Consider the following 20,864-nt stretch of genomic DNA (forward strand, 5'->3'; position numbering starts at 1 on the left):
TTTCCAGTGTTTTCCCCAAATTCTGGTTTTCCCTTGTCCGTTGAGAAATAAAGTTTGCCTGAGCTTCTTTTCAAGATTCATGATGAACAATTTGAATTCTCTCCTCAGAGGTAAATATTTTTCATGAAGCAATTCTACAAAGGCAACTGAAGAAAAATATTTTTCTCTTTCTGACAGCTGTTCTTCCTGTGACCAGGAACATCACAGAGAACAAAAGCACTCACCCCAGCTCTCCCTGATTGCTACAAAAAGCAAATACAGAAATATTTTCTCCGTGAATTCTGACAAATACCAGAGAAATTCTATCTCCAGACAACAACAACAGTTTTAAATTCACATTCTATGCTTCACGTCTATATGCTTCATCATTTTCCATGACCTCCTCTTGGGATACATTCCTCCATGGTGGGAGAGACCAATCTGACTTTTATTTTTGCCTCAACATATGTTATACATGAGGTGAAAAAGTTACCCTAGGTTCTGTATATGTGCTGGGAGCTCTGTGCCCCAGGAGGCTTCGCCTGGCAGCCTCGGGAGGCTTCGCCTGGCAGCCTCAGCCTTCCTCAGGAGAGAGAAAGCTTCCACTGCTGCTCGGCTAGCACTGCTCCCCTCATGGGTGGGCAGATCCCCGGATGCGCAGGAAAAACGCGCGGGAAAAACGTGCGGGAAAAACGCGCGGGAAGGCACGCTATAGGAGGGCCAAGCACATAGAAGCAGCCAATTGCGACACAACCGGGGGCCATTTTCTTTGGGTTTCTTGGAGGGAAAGTTTCTTGGAGGGAGCTGATGCCTGGAGGGTCAGCTCTGCCCCCCGCGCCCCCTTCGCATTTTCCTCCCTGAAGTCAGCTCCTTCCCTGGCTGTCCTGTCTGCCCGTGTCCTGCTCTGCTTTGCTGCTTGCTCGAGGCAGATCCGTCACCGCGACAACCTCGTGCTCGCTGTTTCCCCGACGGAGCCACTGCCACCACCTGCACCCTGCCTGCACCCAGCCCAGAGCTGCCTGCAGCCACCGTGCTCCGACCCTGACCGCCTGCAGCTGCTCCTCGAGCCCTGTTCTTTGCCCACAGAAGGCACATGCAGTTGCTGCTGTTCAGAAATCGCGCCCAGCTGCCCCGGGAGCCACGCAGACTCCTGGCAGCTCGCAGCACACAGCTCCATCTGCCAAACCTCGCCAACGGGCCGCCTGGGGTACAGCAGGAGCAATCCGTTGGGTACTCTTTCTCTCTCCATCTCTCTTTCCCTCTACTTTCCTTTTTCTGTCCCCCTTTGTGTTGTGATGCTTCCTTCCCTCCCCTGACCCCTCCCCCTGACCCCTCCTGACTGGATGTGAGTCAGGACCGCCTCCTATCCCCAGAGATAAAAACTCCAGCAAGAGCCAGAATGGCCCTCTTTGGTTCCGGCCCCCAATGGAACTCACATCCTCCCCTGTCTTCCCTTCCCCCTCCTCAGTCCCCCAACCCCTCCCCTGTTTTCCATAATAAAAACACCATGGAGACCTGGAACAAAACAGCTGCCTTTCTAAACTTGTGACACTTCTGCCAGGACCGAGTCTGACCAGCCCCACAGCTTGTGGCCACGGAGAGACCACCCTGTGTGTTCCCACTTTGGGGCAGCCCTCCCACACACACCAGGAGGGGGCTGCCCGAGGGTTCTGCACTGCTGCACCTTTGGTAGGAACACTTACCCTTCTTTATCAATAAACAGTTCCCAGATATAATATTGCCGTGTTTGCGCTTTATTTTGGTCTGAGAAATTTATTCAAGGAATCCTTCCCGATTTCCCCTTTTACAGCGGAACGGGACACATAGCATCTCCTGGAACAGCCTGGAGCAGCTGAGAAACACAAATGCCCACAGTGTTGGGATGTCCCTCAATCCTGCAGGTGAGTGTGTGTGATGGGTGGACTGCACTTCAAAGTTACTGCTCTCTAAATTTGTGAGAGCTGAGCTATGGCTGGCTGAGAAATCCAGGAAAGCCTAATGATGTTTTCTGTGTCCAAAGGATGCATCTTCAGCAGCAGCACCGCTTGCAGCCATCTGGCCTCCCTACAGCTCCTTCCAGAGTACCCTGCAAGAATTCCCTGCAAAGCTCTCGAGCAGGAAGGCAGGTTAGATACAGTACATGTGGCCTTCTGACATCAGCAGCTGGGGGCTCCAAAACTCTGTAAATGGCACATGCAAAACCATCACTAGTCCTTAGCGAAAAACTATTTGGAAACATTTAATAGAATTGTTTTTTTCATGATGGATACAGATGCTAGATACAAATGAAGATTGCACATTTGGCTGTATTCTAGAGTAGTCTAAGATTTTCATAATTCATGGTAAAAGGAAATCCTAATGTTTAAAAATACTCAAGGACATGAAATTTGCATTCCTTTTACTCTGTTTTAGGTGAAATGAAGAAGAAATGTTGACTTTGTTAACATAGAAACATCCTAACCTTGAATAATCAGGTCAGTGGACTTTATGTCAAAAAGGCAGTAGTTGGTAGCAGTACAGAGTTGCTGACTTCTCTAAAAAAGATTTACTGGAGTGGCAACATGAGTTTTACCAGTACATATGACAGCTCTTTAATGGAACTATTCACAACTCCACGATTCCATTACTTGCAAGTATCAGTGCTTTATTATTTATAGAATGGTTTCCTTCTCTTCTAACCTTTTCTGACATCCATAGTTCCTGCTTTGTGTCATCTGTATTTCTTAGTCTTCTGTACTTTTGAGCATCTTCCCAGAAGGAGTTGCTGCTGCTCTTATTCCTTTCTCTGCCCACCATACTGTTCATATTTCTTCCCTTCCTTCTGGCACTACACAATTACAGGATTTCTGTGTGACTGTAAATGTCTCTGCCTACATCTTCTAGCAATGCAGGACCTCCTGGGGGAAACAACTGCAAGGAATTACTGTTCAATTCCTGCAGTCTTAAGCCATGTGAGATCAGCATAAAAATGCTCTATAAACATGAGCAGCTTTGTAGCATATGCAGACTGATTAAATCTAATATGCACTTTCATATACAACATGCTACATACAAGAAAACCACATTACTGAACTTCCAAAGCATGGAGATACTATAAAATTTAAGAATGTATGCAATTTTTAATTATTTTTCTTACTGTTGCATGACGTTACTAAAGGTGATGGTCATTATCAAGACAGTCTAAATAATTTCATAACTACTTGTATCCAGGTTCTCTAGGAAAACCAGAGATAAAAGTTGCACTAACTAAGCATCCACATTCAACAGGACTATGCAAATAATATCAGTAATTCCTTCATGTTTTACATTGTCTGCCCTTTACAGTCTTTTAATACAGAATAAATCTACAGAGTGTTTCCTCTCTTTAATATGAGAATGAGAAGCAGCAGAGAGATCAAAGTAATACAAAACATTATGATTTCACTCAGTTTCTGGAAGCAAAACCAATTTTTGTAGAGGTAGAGGTGCATGAGCTCTAAGCATTTTCTTTAGCATATTTCATGTCACAGCTCAAAATATAGAATCATAGAATCTGAAAGCATCGACCTGCAGTGGTTAATGGAAACAGAAGTAATTGAAATCACATATACACAAAACACATTTCTTATGTGTTTTCTTATTTCAATGAAATCTGTTTTCTGTATAAGAAGGCATCCACATACAGATTGGTAATGCTTTAAGGATAAGTTTATTGAAAAGAAAATGAGTTTCCTTGCAGCCTAAGAGCTATGATCACATTTTCATAAACATCATTTGACCTCCCTTTAGACTTTACAAATCCTGTCCCTTTGAGTATGATGTCTGCTCTCTCCATACTGTTTTCTACTTTCAGAGCTTCTCAACATTTCAAGAGTCAGAGGTGCAACTAGAGCTAAATCAGCAAACTCTGAAATTACATTTAGACCATGTTACCTTTTTTTTTTCCTGTTCCATATACTTAGCTGGGGCTGTGAGAGCTGGATGGGGGAGGAGGAGAAGAAGAAGGAAGGAGTAAAGCACAGAATTTAAAAGTAATGCCTTTTGTACAGGTCAGTCAAGAATCATGAATTTTTTTTAGTCTTCAGTTCATAATTCACTGGTGGCTTTTTAGACAGCTTTATTCCCTGAAGGAGAGCACAGTGTCTCCTTATTTTTACTGCTATTTCAATGCCTTTTTTAAAAAAAAACTAAACCTGAAGGTTACAGAAATATTACTATCTGCTATGCTCCTCATTGACAACAAAAGGGGTAAGGCCAACCATAAGGCTCCAAGTCAGGCTTTTTGCACTCTTTACTAACTTACATTGATGTTAACAGACAACTGGATAGATTTGAAATCTCAGTTCTTACAGATGAGGCTTGTTTAAAACAATTTCTTTTTGTGCATTTTCCTGCTGCACAGTGTCATTCTCCTTTCATTTGAGTGATTTAGAATAACAAAGCTTTATCTTAAACTGTGGCAGCTCAGCACACACTGCAGGAGGATGACAAGGATCAGTAGACAGGAACAGGAGTGGTGCAGCCTTTGTTCATTACTGCAGTCATTCCTGTGATTGAATACAAAATGATTGTGAGAGGGGGAGCTTACACACATGCCAGAGACATGCTAAAGACAAGCAAGGAGAGGGCTTGTTATTATCTGCCAGATTTTTTTCTTCCAACAAATATTCATAAAGATGAGGAAATGCATTCTTTCCTTCCTCTGCCTATGAAAGGCCTGAGTCATTGCACTTCCTAAACCTTTATCTTCTCTCCCAGTGGCTTCCATCTGTCTGAAAAGCTGTCTTTGTTTCTGATCTTCAGAAAGAAGAGAAGAGCAGGAACCCAGAAAGTCTCTAAACATATCATTTAAGATAATAGACAGAGAGCAGAGCATACAGTTCCCACTGAAGCTTTAGTTTTTGAAGCACCTTCTCACAATTAAAGACACCCCAGAAGGAATATGAGATTTTTAAGTTCCCATTCTTCAGGAAAACCTGGTCAGCTCACAATGGAGCCTGGTAAATGCTGCAGTGCTGGCAGCTCCTGGACCTGCCCTCTCTGAGAAAGGCTTAGCCAGACCTGTCCAGTGTCACAGACATTTCAGGTCATGTAATATGCCAGTGGGAAGGTTAAATTCAGAAGTGATGTATCAACCAGGGCTATAAACAGCGACCCACAGTGAACTGAGCTGGGCATTTAATCCAGAGCAGCTGGACAGCAACTGCTGTAACAACTGCTTATAGTTCATTCCACCTCTATTGCATGTTTCATCCTACATGAAAAGATGTAAATTGCACAGCCAAAGAGTGGCTGTTGGTTTGTTCTTTCTCTGTTCCAGCAGCAGAGAGGAGAGTTTGCTTCCCTGAGAGCAACTTTGCACATCTGTGCATCCTTTGGGGAAATCTGCTGGGAAGGTACAATGAGCAGCTGGCCTGCACTGGAGATTTGGGCAGTACTGAAGTGCTTCAGGACCTAAAGTAAAAATGTGTGTGCACTGCTGCTTCCCTCCCCCTGCTGCTGCCTATCTGAGCTGGGAGAATTTTGAGGGAGAGTACTGCTTGCAGTCAGGAGCAAGTCCACAGCAAATTCTCAGAAGCAATGGAAAGACGCATGATCCTCACGGAGCACAGAGTCTGGTGAAACTAGAAACTCACAGCAGCTTCCAGGCTAAAAGAAAGACCCAAGGAAAGGATTCTCCTTGCCATGACAGAGCTGGCATGGGACAGGCTTGTTTTCAAACTTGCTATTATACACAACAAAAGGAGAAAGAGATCCTTCAAGGAACTCCTTGCTCAACCAAAATTTTAAAGCCAAAGGAAATGGAAGATGTGCATTGCTGGGGTGCCACACATCCCACTGTTATTTAGGTAGCAACAGGACTGAAAGAAAACCTTTTCTCATTCACCTTCAAGTTCAAACCATGCAAAGAACTAAAGAAATAGAAACAATACTGTATTTTCCTCCCCAGAGACTGAATAAAAAAACAAAACAAAAACCCTCAGTTTTTTAATTATGGAAGTGGCAGGATGACTTATAGTGGCCAAAACCAAAAAATCTTTGTTTTTTTGTTAATGACATTAAAATTTTCACTGTGTCCTGATTATAAACAGGTAGAATAAGCTAAACTATTCTCTTCTAATTAAATTACAGCTATTTCAGCTAATAGCTTTGAAGAAAAAGAGAGATCAGGAGACTGCTGCACTCCTTTATATCATTCTAAATCACAGTTCCATAACAGCACATCTAACATTTTAGTTGGCTTAGGAAAAGGCTAAGGAAGACAAATTAATTCTTATTTAACTCTCAGTGATGTAAAATGTTTCTCAGGAAAGTGTGACACCTGTGGAATATGGTAAAAATCAGTGTGGTGCTTCCATAGTGTTTTATACATTGTTATTTTATACCATTAAATTAATTAATTGCAGGTTCATTAATCATTCTTGCAGCTGGAGTGTTAAATTACGTCAAATGTGAAAATGAGGTAATTAAAGTAAACAGTTGCAGTCCTTTTGTGAAGTAAACAAGTTAAAAAAGGTGCTATGCATATATACAGTGAATTGGGTATGTTGTTAATTCAGTGAAATGTTTTCACTGTGACCTGTGTTTGACAGTTCTGTGAACAGTTCTGGTTACATCCAGTGGGTAACTACAGTTCACTGCTAAGTCCCTTCAGCACCCCTGTGAGACATGATGATGTTTATTAACCAATAATGCTCTGCAGGAGCAGAATTCTTTTATGTATTCAATTTCTGCTTTTTTTTCCTATCTTTATTTTTTTTTAATCCCCAATACATCTGTTCCCCTAGTTCTCTTCCTGAGTAACCATATCACCTGAATCTTGCCAGCTCTTCTATGCAGAATGCATTATGTTTTCCTTATTAAAAGATATCAAATGTTTGAAAACACTTGCTCAGAGATAATGATAATTACTTAAGTAATGTTATCAGTATATGACACATGTAGAGAAAGTCTTCACAGAGGCAGAACAGATTAGTTTGTATTTCTTGCAGACACTTTCAGAAGTGCTAAATTGTTGCTCTCTATTGTAATAGGGAAAAGAAAAGAAAACCAAAAAGTAACCTTGCCTAACCTTCAATTTTGAAATGCAAACCAGGCTTAATCCTGACAGGTACTGAGCTCTTCTGTCTCTTGACTGGAGCTACTGTTAATATTGAATTCTCAGAACCTCCCAAAAGCTGAAGGAATGGTTGTTTTGTTTTTGTTTTTTTTTTTTGCTGAGAAGTAAAGTGTTCTCCAAATAGCATCCTGCAAGCCCAAACCCATTATTATTCTGGTTCTACAATACACAGCACATTAGTCAGTGATGTTTTATGATTGCATATGAATGTCAAAATCTTTTAATAAAGATTACGTATCTGATTTCATAAACATGGAATTGCCAGGGTGCCATCAGCTGAAACCAAAGTATGAGGGAATTATTCACAGCCAGTCAGCTGTAGCAGTAGACATGTTTTGTTTTGTCATAGAACAACTTTTGAGCTACATGTAGCTATTAATGGGCTTTTTATTCCTATGCAACAATTTCTTGTTTAAATTTTCTACCAACAGGAGATCTGTGAACTTTAGACTTATTTTTTCCTTCTCTACAGTTGTATGATTCTATAAATCTTCATTTACTCCTTCAAACATTTCTTTAATGTTTTATTTACATAAAACAAACAAAACCCCAGTGAACAGAACAAAAAAACCCCATAAACCAAACTAACCACTGTTGCTTTCATTTGAATCTAACTCCTATGTTAGAAATACTACAGTCCATCTTCCTGTCTAAATGTGTGCTCTTCAGAACATTGCACTTCCTTTCTCTCCCCATGCAGACTTATTTCTTAAATTAATTATTCTTGATCATATAAAATTCACACATCTCTTTTACCACCTCCCTGCTCTGTAATATACCTATCTCTTTTCCTCCTGCTTCTCTCTCTCCATACATTGCTGTTTCTGTATAGTCTGTGACAAAACTGCTCCAGAGATGATTTCACTCATACCCATTGCTGTGTGAGAAGAATTGCAATCTATAATTAATAGCTTATAGTGACAATGGAAATTTAGTTTGTTTTTTATAATCTACAGAAGACATGCATGGCTAAGAAGCTTAAATTACACTCAAACCCTGGAACATACTAATCCTTTGAAAGAATAACAGTATGACTTTCTTTCTTTTTCTGAGTTGTGATCCCACTGGGGACAAGCCTGAAACCCACAAATGAGCCCTTCATATCCAAGTATGAGTTAAGATTTGAATATAACGAAGCCTAACCTGTATTTCAGCTGCTGACCATGCTTGTTTACCCATCCTCAAGTACCAAGTTTTCTTGCTGAAAGATGCAGCTTTCATTGCCTTTCTTCTAAAGGGTAAATGATAACCATAATATTCATTCTTATGACATTTCACCAGTCACCCTGTGTTTCTTTTCTTTTGCAATGCAATGAAGTTTTTATTCAGAATATGAATGAAATATATCTCCATTAGGTTATCCTAGGTATCTAAGAGTTCATCCTCAATATGATACTAGCTGGCTTGGCACACAAGCCTTTCAGGCAGCATTTTAAAGTCCACATTCATTCTGCCTATGGTGTCCTGTGCCTTTGGTACCTTTTCACATGCACATGGAATCATTTAGGTTAGAAAGACCTATAAGATCAGGGGGTCCAATCCCTAACACAGCACTGCCAAATCCACCACTAGCACATGTCCCTAAGTGCCTCATCTACACATCCTTCAAATACCTCCAGGGATGGTGATGCAACCACTTCCCTGGGAAGCCTGTTTTCAATGGTTGGAACACTTTCTGTGAAGAGGCTTTTCCTAATATCCACTCCAAACCTCCCCTGGCTCAACTTGAGGCCATTTCCTCTTGTGCCATTCATTGCTTGTTACCTGGGACATGAGACCTCTCCCCACCTTGCTGCAACTTCCTTCTCCATAGTTGAAGAGAGTGATTAAAGACCCCCATGAACCTCCTTTTTTCCAGGTTAAACAATCCCAGCTCCTCAGTCGTTCCTCACAGCACTTGTGCTTCATGTGTACACACACACACAAGAGCTTTGTTAAACATGAGTCTCTCTGTTAATTTTGCACCCCTTCATCTTAATTATATCCTACCTTTGGGAGCGGGGTGAAAAGTTGTGGTCCCCAAATACTTATTTTTTCCACTGCAGTGTATGTGAGGGTAACCCTGCAAGCTGTTTCATTCCAGTGAAATGCTATATATATATGGGTAATTCCCAGAGGAGTTGATTCAACTTTTTCAGCATTCTGAATGTGCCTCATCTGTCTTTGTCAATCATTAGACATTTCTTGATCACCATTTTTCTTCCATGAACCTGATTGCTGTAATTATTTCCCCATATTTTTCTTGAGTCAGGTATTACCTCTTTTTAGTATATGTCATTCATCACCAAAATTTCCAAATACCACAGCAAATAACTTTCTATTTTTATTCCAATAAGTAGTTGTTATTTTTACATGAGAAGAATACCAAAGCAACTAATCTATAAAACAAACCATAAGCCTGCAAACAGGCAAGAATTCTTTTCACAGTGGACAAAACATTCAGAGAAAACTATTAATCTGCTGTCTATTCTCCTTTTCTTCAAAGATGTAAGTTTTATTGCAAAAATAAGTTATTTTAACATAAAATCACTGCGTAGTCATGACCCTTACCCTGTGACACAATTCCTACACAGTAATATTTTTACAATAAACTGCCTAAGGCACTTGCTTTTTCTCCTCCTTTCTACTCTGCATCCAGATCTGCTATACTCATTACATGTGCTTAATTTTAAGCCCTGAATTAAGATCTGCACGAGGACCATTTAGTTCACAAGTGTAACAACTAGGTAAAATCTCATCATTCTTAATTTTCAGAGAAAATCTGAAAATTGAAAACACAAATTCAAATTTTCTAGTAGTTTTACAATGTACAGTATCAGAAATTCACCAGAATTCTGAAAGGCATTTTTCAAGCTCATTTTTGTCACTTAGTGTAATTTAACTGAATCAGTGATACTTAGATGATATATGCTTTAAGGAATATAGGAAAGAAATTAACTTAATCTAGTTATAAAGAGAAAAAACCACTAAATTATTGAAACCAGAAGACAGTTTAGCATGGCTGAATGTAATTAACAGTGTGACTAGGAACTTCTTTGAAAACTGCCTGGAGATGTCTACTAGTTTGGATCAAGTAACCTTTTCCTCATTATGCTGTATTAACCCTGAACATTATTTCTGTTGGGAATCCCACTGACTTACTGAAGTGAAATAAGCAGTAGAATTTGAATAGCTCTCAATTATTATAGATAAAGATGTTTTTCTAAACATACTTGCTTAAATATGTGTTGAACACTGACTACTTTGAACTGCAGTTTCAAACAATATTTTCCCTTCCATCTTTTACATGACAGTGATGGGAATTCAAGAAATGGTCTTTTTTGGAAATGCAAAAGTTAATTTTGATACTTTGTAATAAGTTATTTATACTTTACTGTGACTGACTGGGAAAGGTGAATTACTTGAAATCTGCAACAAAAGGGGTCCAACCCCCTACATTTACCTGCTTCCTGTGAAGTTGCTCTTTGCTGGTGTGGTGGATTGACCTTGCCTGACTGACAAGTGTCCACCAAGCCACAACATCATAGCACATCCAACAAAACTAAGGGAGAAAATTTGGCAGTAAGCTTGTGGCTTGAAATAAAGACTGGGATGTCACTTACCAATTACCATCATGGGCAAAACAGACTCAGCTTGGAGAAATTGATAATTAATTGCTAATTAATAAGAGAGTAGGATAATGGGAATCAAGACCAAAACTAAAAACACCTGTCTTCTAGGGCTCAAATTTACTCTCAACCTCTTTGTCTCCTTTCCCCCAAGCAGCAGTGCAGGGGGACAGGGAGCTGTGGTCAGTCCACTCTGCAGTCTCTGCTGCTCCTTCCTCCTTAAACTCTTCCCTGCTCCAACATGGGGTCCCATTAGCATGACTTCTTGCATTGCCCCAAGGTGGGTCCATCCCACAGGCTGCAGTTCTTCAAACACTGCTCCCACACAGGATAAAGTCCTTCAGGAAGAAGCTGCTCCAGTGTGGGTACCCTGCAAGGTCACAAGTCCTGCCAGCAAACCTACTCCAGCATGGGCTCCTCCTTCCACAGGTAATAACAGGACCCTCACAGTCATTTTAGTACATCTATTAATGCTCTGAAAAACTGAGGCACATTTGCTTTCAGTTGCTCATTCTTGACTTGAATAGCACATTCAAGAATTTTTTAAATGCTTCTATCCAGGGAGGATATCTGTTCTCCAGACATCTATAAGGCATGTAATATAAAGATTCTATATACCAAATACCACAAGTACACCTCATGATAATTAAACTGCAGCCATGGGATGTGTAGAATACATACTGAACGTTTATTAAAATCTTGAATGAAGGGATGTAGAAGATACACCCAATGGTTCATGTAATTATTTGGAAATGACTCATTAATTACGTCACAAATTTTTGTTGCTTTAACAAAGAAGGCTTTCCTTCCTTGAATCTCTTAGAGCCTGTATCTGTTGATATGTAGGACTTAGCAGCACCTTTTCCTTTTTTCCCTCTTCTTTTCTTTAACATTTTAAGAGAGACATTTTAATGCATTCTTATGAAAGATCCTGGTCTCACAGCAATGCTTTAGAATGATGCTTTATTGTCCTGAGATATATTCATTTAATTTGAGGGAAAACTGTTCTGCAAGAATTCAGAATATCTATTATGAATCCCCATCCTGAATGGGAACATATTAACTAAGGACATATAAAGAACATATTGTTCCTATGGGTAAACCTATATTTCCTCTGGTTATTCTACTTTTGCAGGAGCAGCTCTCATGTGATGCCATTGTTCTGAGCTGGGAAAATGAAATGTTTTGTCACCATACCATGAGAGAGGTTTTTATATTGAGCAGAAATAAGAAAGATATACCTAAGAAAATATTTTTACTGTGGTTCCTCTTTTCTCTGTCTGCTGTAGGATGTCTTCTACAGATGGAGTTGATACTCATAATATTCTTTTTCCTTTCTTAAGTCTTCCTTTCTTTGTAGGCTTTCTTTCTCCAGAAGGTTGGACCAGATGAACTTTTGAGGTCCTTTCTAACCTGGGCTGATCTATGGTTCTATGTCTGAAGGAGAAGTACAACAACTTGGACAAGAAGTTGTACAGACAGTGCAATTACTGGAAGATCAGACACAGTATTTGATAGAACCTAGTAGAGAAATGCTGGTAGGGAGGCTGCCCTAGGAGGAGGAGGTGAAAGGAGGCTCTTAGATATCAATCAGCTGAACCTTTGGACCTACCATGAGGTTGCATTTGCTTAAGTGTTAGATCTGAAGTTAGGAGCATGAAAATACACTGGTCAAGACACTGGATCAGGAGGTATTTGACCACAGAGAAGAAAGGTGGGCCAAAAAGACATAGGATTTCAATGGGGCGTAGCAGAAGTACAGCAGGAAGACACTGACTTAGCAAAACCATTCCTAGAGAATGCACGTTGAAAAGGCCAATGCTCAGTTCTTCTGATGATTTGAACCAGCCATCCAGTAGATGTAGGGACCTTACTTGTATTCAAATACCTTTAGTAATTTTTCCTCTCAGCAGATAATCCCAGCACTCTGTGTAGAAACAGGAAGATGGGGAGAGGTAGCAAGATAGCTCATGACTTCTGGTGTTTGGGTGCCTGCCTGCCCACTCCTTTCACAAGCATTTCCCTGTGGCAAGCAGCTCCCTGAAAGCTGGTAAAAGGCTTTGAACTGTTTTACAAAATGCAGTTGGCAGAGGAAAAGTGCTTTCCATCAAGAAAGCTGGAGCACCGTGTTTTCCCAGCTGCTCTGAGGCACCATATGTTTGCAGCATGGCTACTAATGCTACTTTTATTTCTTTAGGAGACTTCACAGATGTAAGTCTCTGGAGTGGTAATTGTATGAGGATGAGCAAACTGCTGGTGTTTGGCAGTATTTCTCTGGGGTTAATGCCAGGGTCAGCCCTGTCAAAGTAGCTGACCCAACAGTGCCTTGAGGAATATGGAGATCATGACCATCAGTAAGAACAGTTTCATTTGACACCGTAAGACCTTGGGAGCAAGACTTGCAAATCTCTCTGGCTTGGTCAGCACAGTGAGTGAGATTCAGCTGACCAGGATGCTAGAAGAATGTTCTTCCAATAGCATTTTAGAAGCTGACATTGCAATTTTTGTTAATAATAATTAGAATTTAGCACAGTGAAATCTTACATTGTATAACCAACTGTATTTGCCTCCCTCATGTTCCCAAACCTCCACTGGTTTGGGATGGCTATTTGTCAAGCAGTCAAACCATTCCTTCTCAGGGCATGAAGACACACTTTTCTGTCCCAAATAGCAGTCCAGAAAATAAACAGGAATTCACAACACCAGATGGGGAATAAGGTGCTGAGCAAATGCAGGTAGGGATCTGTTTCAGAGCTCTCCCTGGGGGCTGGCAGGATGACAATCATCAAGTAGAAAAAAAGTGACTAGCCAAGCATGTGAGAGAGTCAGGGTGAACGGCAGTTGCTTAGGGTTTGAAAAGGAAAACAGCCAGAAGAATGTAAGACAAAAACAATGTGCTGCAAGGAGTGGTGACAAAAACCTCTTTAAAATTTGTCATAAAAAAGAGACACATGAATCTTCTCTTTATTGGCAGGCTTTGAGACATTCTTATATAGTGTAACATGAAGAGGCCAGATGTCATATTACGGTTAGAGATTTGCAGTCAATGGAAAGGCTAAAAATAATAGGACACTGAGAGAGTATGGGGAGAGTTACCTAGAGCAAGGCAAATTGGCCAACATTTTAAAGTTTCAAGGCTCTGTTTTCCAGAATGATACTGGCAGGGGAGTCCACATCCATTTCTACTATAGATCCCCAGTAAATTATGGCAATGATTCAAAACTGTTTTAGACTATTACTCATCTTTCATTGATTTGGCTGCTATTACAATCAGGACTTGAGACTTGAAGTGCAGCACTAATGCTCTGTTCTGCTTCCTACAGAAGTCAAACACACTTCTGTCTTTTAATCGTTTGCATGTCAGACCTCCAGTAAGCATCCTGGGAGAAGGGTTGGCCTCACTGCAGTCAGAGTAATTCTGGAGGAGGAGAAAGTAAAATAGGAAAGAGGAAGGCAATTTTGAGGCACCAGCACAGAAGGAGATATGAAGGAACAGGCTTGCAGTGCTCAGTGGATAAACCCCACCTCCTTCATTACGCAAATTAAACTCCTAATTTTCAAGGTGGAATGCAGTTAAGAAACTCTTCACCAGCCACTGTAGTGCCTGGTAGCGTCACCTTACCCTGCAGGTTACTGACTACAGCTGTTGCACAGACATATACTGTCATCTCAGAGTGACCAGAGCTATGAATGATAAGAAAATATGAGCCAATATACTAGTGTTATCATAAAATCATCGTATTTTGTGTAAAAAAAGTCATGGTCTGATTTGAGTGGGGAATGTGGAATTTCAGGTCATGCTGGACAGAATTTCTAAAAATCAATGAGGTTCTCAGAAAAGGCCATCAGTAAGCAAAGTGAATCAGAGATGTTTTTCTCCATTTGCTAGTAGGGTTACCTTGGTATGAAGAACCAAATTGAAAACAGAAAACAAGCAGGCAAACAAACCTCCACACCCTCTTTTTGCTTTAACATAAAGTAGTGATGTGGCTATGGGGCTGGAGGGATCACTCCTTCATGGGATGACAGGACCAACATCAATATTTGCTGCCATGAAGTCCTATAGCTGACAGATATTCAATGGGATGAGGAAAACTTCAGAGAGCTTGGAATTAAGTGGGAGAGAAAAGAAGGTTCCTGGATTGCTCTGGATGGATTATATTAGTGCCATAGTATCTGATCTAGTCAGCAACACAGTTGAGAAAGGTGGGTACTGTGCTTCATGACAAGGAAATATCATCAGAATGTGCCAAATAATCAATAGATTGCGAGTATGTCTGAGAGTACCAAAATTGTGTGCATGGGAAAACACTGTGGCAGAGTAAATTTAGTAATGATGGACTTCATCTATCAGATAAAGATTAAGAAAAAAAAAATCCCCAAACTCTTTAAATTGTGTATTGACCAGCTGAATTTACTAAACATAAGGAAAAAAATTAATGTTGTCTAAGCATCATGTCAATCTATGTGTATTTCAGAGAAATGGCAAATGGTCAGCCCTCAGCAGTAAGAGATCCAGTGATAGACTTATGAGCTGAGACACAGTAGAATCAAAAGTTGAGAAATTGGGTAGTGGACTTTTTTTCTCAAAGTGGAGGAGAGGAAACAAACCTGAGGGGACACATGAGCCAGCCTTTTAGCTCTATTCATCACTCATTGCATAAGACACATGACTGCTTGGCTGCATGCATAGGATTATAAAGCTGCACACTGCAAGAGAGTCACACCTTAGTTTCTGTCATTCAGTGTTTGATTGTCTATGTCTGTGAAGACTTAAAGCTGGTCATATTAAAATGTGGATTTTCCTCAATCAATTTTCTAATGAGATTTTTATTTGCTTGTCCTCTCAGACTGACTAAACTAAATATTTTGAAACTGTTCCTCTTTATTACATGTATTAACTGACCAGGAAAAACAAACAAACAAATAATCAAACATAAACTTATGTATTTACAATGAATTATGATTAAGAGGTATCCATGCCTACCAGAAAGACTTAATTACAGTGCTGAAGCAATTAGACCCTTCATCTTTACTTTTGCTTAAAAAGCTAAAATTCAGTGTGAAAATCATAGGCTTCCATTGCAGCTGCACAAGAACAAAGCACTGAAAAACATACACCTACCACATATATAAAAAACCAAAAAAACCAAACAGAATATACCAAACATGTTGAGCACAACTGTCAATAAATGCAACCGCTTACCAGGATGAAAATCTTACTATATTGTCTATAAAATCTGCATATGCAAATTATCTTTTAAGTCAGCTTGGGGGAGAGTAGGAGTGGGAGCTATTTTAACATTAAAGTATAATTAATTTGAACTTGAACAACATCCTCCAGGCAATAAGGGGTGTGGAATAAGTTTCAGTGAAACACTTAAGGGTTCAGCTGTTTTTATGCAGCATTTTAAACATTCTGAAACCAACAAGGCTTAAGCACTTGCAAACAGAAAGTGACAGGGAAGTACTTTCTCCAAATTAAGTCTGTAAGAAAACTACCAACACTAAACTTTTCATGTAGAAATTGAGACTAAGTTTTTGCAAAGACCCCTGCAAGCAGTACCTTGAGCTCCAAAGAAATGAGATTTACCTTGCCTATTTAAAAAGTCATAATAACCTTAAAAACTACAGTTAATGTTCTTGCAAACATAGTCATTGGGGGCCTATTTCCAAAAATGAGTCTCCCAAGTATAAAGGAAAGAAAGGATGTAAAAAATACCTTTCCTCCCTAGTTCCTCCTAATTTATGTTCATAGCTCAAGGATTAGGGATATAATTTTTTCCCCCCACATAGTTGAATGCCAACCTGATTTCAGGCTACTGTTGCTATAGGAGTGATTGTCAAGAAGCTTCTCCCTGAGCTTTTCTTGCCTCTTAGTTTCTATGCTGGAATAAAATTGATTGAACATAGAAGAAAGTACACAATAAACCTTAAGCAGATGAAATAAGTCTGCATGTATGTTTCAGAATTTTATTATTGAAATGAATTGCTTTGTGTGATGCTGACTTTATACTGCAGTTTTTGAAGTACCCTTTAGCAGCACTGTGGTTGCATGGATATATCCCCAATCTACAGGGGAGAGAGGCTGTCAAAATACACCTTCAATTATTGTTTTTAGTAAATGAATTTAAAATATTATACAGGGATCCTTTGGTAAGGTGTTACTTCTGACCTTGACAAGTTCAGCATGAGGCAGCAATGTGTCCTTACAGCCCAGGCCAGGCTGGATGGAGTTCTGGACAACGTGGTTCAGTGACAGTGTCCCTGCCCAGGGCAGGGGGGTTGGAACCAGATGATCTTTAAAGATCCCTTCCAACCCAAACCAGTCCATGATTCTATGACTTCAGAACGTTGCATTTCAATTGTTTTAATAAGCACACTCAAATATATTTTGAGACAGCTCCAGACAACTCATTTTGGTTTCAAAACCAGAGGTTTAGTGAAAAGAGCTTACATAGCATTCTACAAACACAGAGATACTAATTATGTAGAATTATAAGGTGAATGACTAAATCAAGAATAAGACAGGTAGAAAACGTAATTTGCTTTATAAATGTAGGAAGGATAGCTTTTAGAGTAACAGTGACATGCTAGTGATGATGATGAGTAACAGTGTGAACCTAGCGAGATCTAGAAAAGTAAATGGTCAGTGCAGAGAGGCAGTGCTATCAAAGCCCAGGGCACCAGCTTTCAGTTTGTAGGTTCACTGTGCTCACTCCCAGCTGTTAGAAGTCCGCAGGTACTGTACAGAAATTAGATGGACTGGTATAGCAGGGTATTTTAGGCCATGTGTTATTCTTTACTGCTGCCCAGATGTAAAGGAACATGCAGATAAGTAATGTAGTATGTAACTGGGTAGATCTTGTGATAATATGTAAAAACACAAGAAATATAAAAAAATGAGCTAGTAGACTAATCCCAAGGGAAAAACAAAGCACTATAACTTGATTATCTTAACTTTAAGAAAATATATGTGATGTTCAAAGCTTAACCTGCAAGAATTTTAATTAGGTTATTTTACACCTGTTGGCATGAACATGATTCTATTGATAAAGTTTTGGTGTGCTTAGGCAAGATCAGTTTCAACTTTACAATTAGATTTAAAAAAATTATAAAGAATGGAAAAATTTATTAAAAAAATTACAAATCTAGTTCAAATTATGTTCCTGAAGAAAAAAATTAACTAACTTTTAAAAAAAATTATGTTCTTTACAATGTAAAGGCTCAGTCTTGAAAAGCTGGAGAGTGCTCTCTCCTGTCCCTGAGATGAGCTGGAAAGTAACCATAAAATCTTTTCTGGGCAAACTCAGCTTTGTTACTTCATGCTGTCACTGTTCTATTGAAGCTTGGTTTTTTTTGGTGTAGGGCGACCATGTACTAACGTTGCCTCATGCTGCTGCAGTCTGTGTAGCTTTTCAGCTTCTATTTGAAGTATTATGTGATGTCTCTCTTCTCTCTTCTCACTTATGTCATTTTACTACTATTCTCCTCAAAGAGACACTTGTATCTTGATCACTCCTTTAGGCACATGTCAGAAGAGTGAAGAAGAGAAGGCCTGTGAAAAGTGACATGCTGGATATTTGCTTATATCCCTGCCACTGAAGAGCATGCTCTGGAAGTTTCCTGAATCAGCTTTATTATCCAAAAAGCTTTGCTCCACAGGTAAATCAGAGGCATGAAAATGCACCTGCATTTGTGCATGCACGTTTGCCTATAACCAGTTTCAGCTGGCAGATGAAACTGACCCACTTCTAGGCTCAAAACCCAGTTAAAAGCAGCCATAATCATTTTACTGGTAAAGTGTTAAAGCAGAAAGCTGCAGAAAGTCTTTTACATGCTAATCTGGAACACAGGCTAAGGGGTAATGTTTGCAGAAACACTTAGAATTGGGTCAAAAAAACGGCCATTAAGCAAATAGAAGTGTCACCATGAGTTAATTATTGGAACAACAGATAAATAGGAAAAGGAATGAACTTTATCCTAATGAAAAGCAAAGCACTAATAACTCTGACTGCAAGCAGACAGACACACTAATGCTTGCAATGCCCCACCAGTGCTCATCAGCTCTGACCTGCAAATGTCATAACACTGAACCTCTGTTGAGGAGATACTGCCAGGAGAGTCAAGCTGAGTCACATTATGTTCCAGTCTTCTGAAAGTGAGTACACAGGAAGGAAGCAGAGATAAAGTGACCTAAATTAAAAGCTGAATTTTTGTTTTCAGAAGTAAAACCTCTGTGTGCTAATTTCTAGATTTAACTTCAAAACCAACTGAGTAAGGATACTCAGATATTATAAGGATTAATTTAAAAGAATACTAAGCACCCTTTCCTATCAAATCTCACATCTGGAATAGTTTGGCACTTCTTGCACAATATCTCAATTCATATAAACCAGAATAATTCACTCTTTCATGTATTTATGTTGAAAATTCTGAATTTAAAATAAGTTATATTCTTAAGTTTTAAACAATATTTAGCTCCTGAAATTAAGTTGCTGCAGACAGGGAAACCTTAGCTAGCTCTCATGTGCATTTGTTATCTCTGGATTACTTGAAACATGAACAAAATCTGGATAGTGCTGTTTAAAGCAGTAGTCTGGATTCTGACTTTCACATTCAGCTTTTTTGTTGTTTTGTTTTTCTAGTTGAAAAACCCCAACAACTCAAAACTCCCCAAATCCAGTGTTTCTTCTGGTCTGGTGCCAACTATTTGAGAGGGCTTCTTACTGACTTGGCTGCACTGCTAATCAGCTCCTCGGTGAGCCTGGAAATCTCAGTAGTGACACAAAACTTCGCTGATTTCAAGTGAAAGGTTCTTTCTTTGGTATCTGTTTGACTGATGTGAAGCAAAATACCTGAGTCACAGACCAAGATTTTTTTTTCCTGCTGGTGGCACGATATGTCAGATGCTTGACACACGCATGTCTTCATCTCATATTAATGTCTGTATATTCTCTAAGTACAAATATATGCACCCTTGACTACCTGCTCAGATCAAACAGATTCAAGCAGGTGCTCATTTTAAGCTTCAGGAATTATAACAGAAGTTAATGTTAAGTTTCTGTCAAATTTAACATAACTATTCAACATTCTTGGCACTCATGGTGCCATACAGGTAGATTGTAAAATATCTAGTGTTAAATGAATGCACAGTGAATGCAAGGAAAGCAAACCTGACTGTAATCAGCTTCTCCATTTCACTGGGGGCAGTTTTAAGAAGTGTGAAATTCTTCACACACTACTTCATTCCCAAGGAATCTACAATTTTAAACCTTTGAAAGATCTACAGAGAGAATGAGGTAAGTACAGCGTTCTTTTTATTGTCACAAACAAAAGGATGTAATAATAAATCAGCTATTCCTCCTGACAAATTCAAAGACCTATGTCTTGAAGGCAAGGTACTGAAACCTTCTTTAAGGGCAAACACAGACAAGGTTCTGATGCCTGATCTGAGTTAAGTCTTATTTATGAAAGTCCTGGAGGGAAGAAATTTTTTAATCATAAATTAAAAAATTGTGGGGTTAAGAAAATACCATCAGATTTTTAATTAATTGAAAATTGAAATCTAAATATCTTATATGAATGTATGTCAACTTGTGAAGTGTGATCTCTTTTAGAATTCTAGACTATTACTTGTAACCTGCTTAGCCTTATGCAATATCTCACGTTTTTTCTGCTATATGATTAGAAGGTAAAGAATGCTAGCAAAAGGAGTATTTATGAGACCAGAAAGCGAAGTGTCCTGTGGTGCAAAACCTTATAGGGATTCTTATTTCTTACTGGGCCGTTTTTGAATTCAACACTTGTTCCTAAATGAGTAAATAAGTTGTGTGCATATTCAGTGACTGGACAGTATCATACATAGCACAGAAGTTAATTTTTTCCAAAACAATAGAAATATGCTATCTGTATTTTTGCCCATCTTTATTGCATTTCAAAACTCCTAACAGATGAGTGTTAATCAACACATCAATTTGCCCAGTTTAAGTTTTCTTCCTTACCCTCAAATAATAATGGTTAACAATAAAGATAACTTGACACCAACTTACCCTTTCTTAAGCTGGGGAACTAATGTGAGTTTTGATAGCACCACACTGGCAGCTCTGAAATCAGGCCCTGAATCATATCAGGCTCTGTAGGGCAAGGCCAGTGCCCCAACCTCTATCCAAAATGTA

At 39.4% G+C, this 20,864-nt stretch overlaps 1 protein-coding gene and 1 long non-coding RNA gene across 2 annotated transcripts in view; one reads left to right on the forward strand and one right to left on the reverse strand.

Moving 5' to 3' along the window:
• Positions 1–20,864, reverse strand: part of IL1RAPL1 (interleukin 1 receptor accessory protein like 1) — a 660,453-nt gene that overhangs the window by 600,099 nt on the left and 39,490 nt on the right. The gene's annotated exons all lie outside the window — the stretch shown is intronic.
• Positions 10,091–19,448, forward strand: LOC146444188 (uncharacterized). Its single transcript, XR_014849638.1, has 3 exons — positions 10,091–11,115; positions 18,214–18,351; positions 19,335–19,448. It is a non-coding gene; the product is annotated as an uncharacterized LOC146444188 (long non-coding RNA).

The sequence above is a fragment of the Lichenostomus cassidix genome, chromosome 1 (assembly GCF_008360975.1).
Source record: "Lichenostomus cassidix isolate B80296 chromosome 1, HeHo_3.0, whole genome shotgun sequence".
NCBI lineage: Eukaryota > Metazoa > Chordata > Aves > Passeriformes > Meliphagidae > Lichenostomus > Lichenostomus cassidix.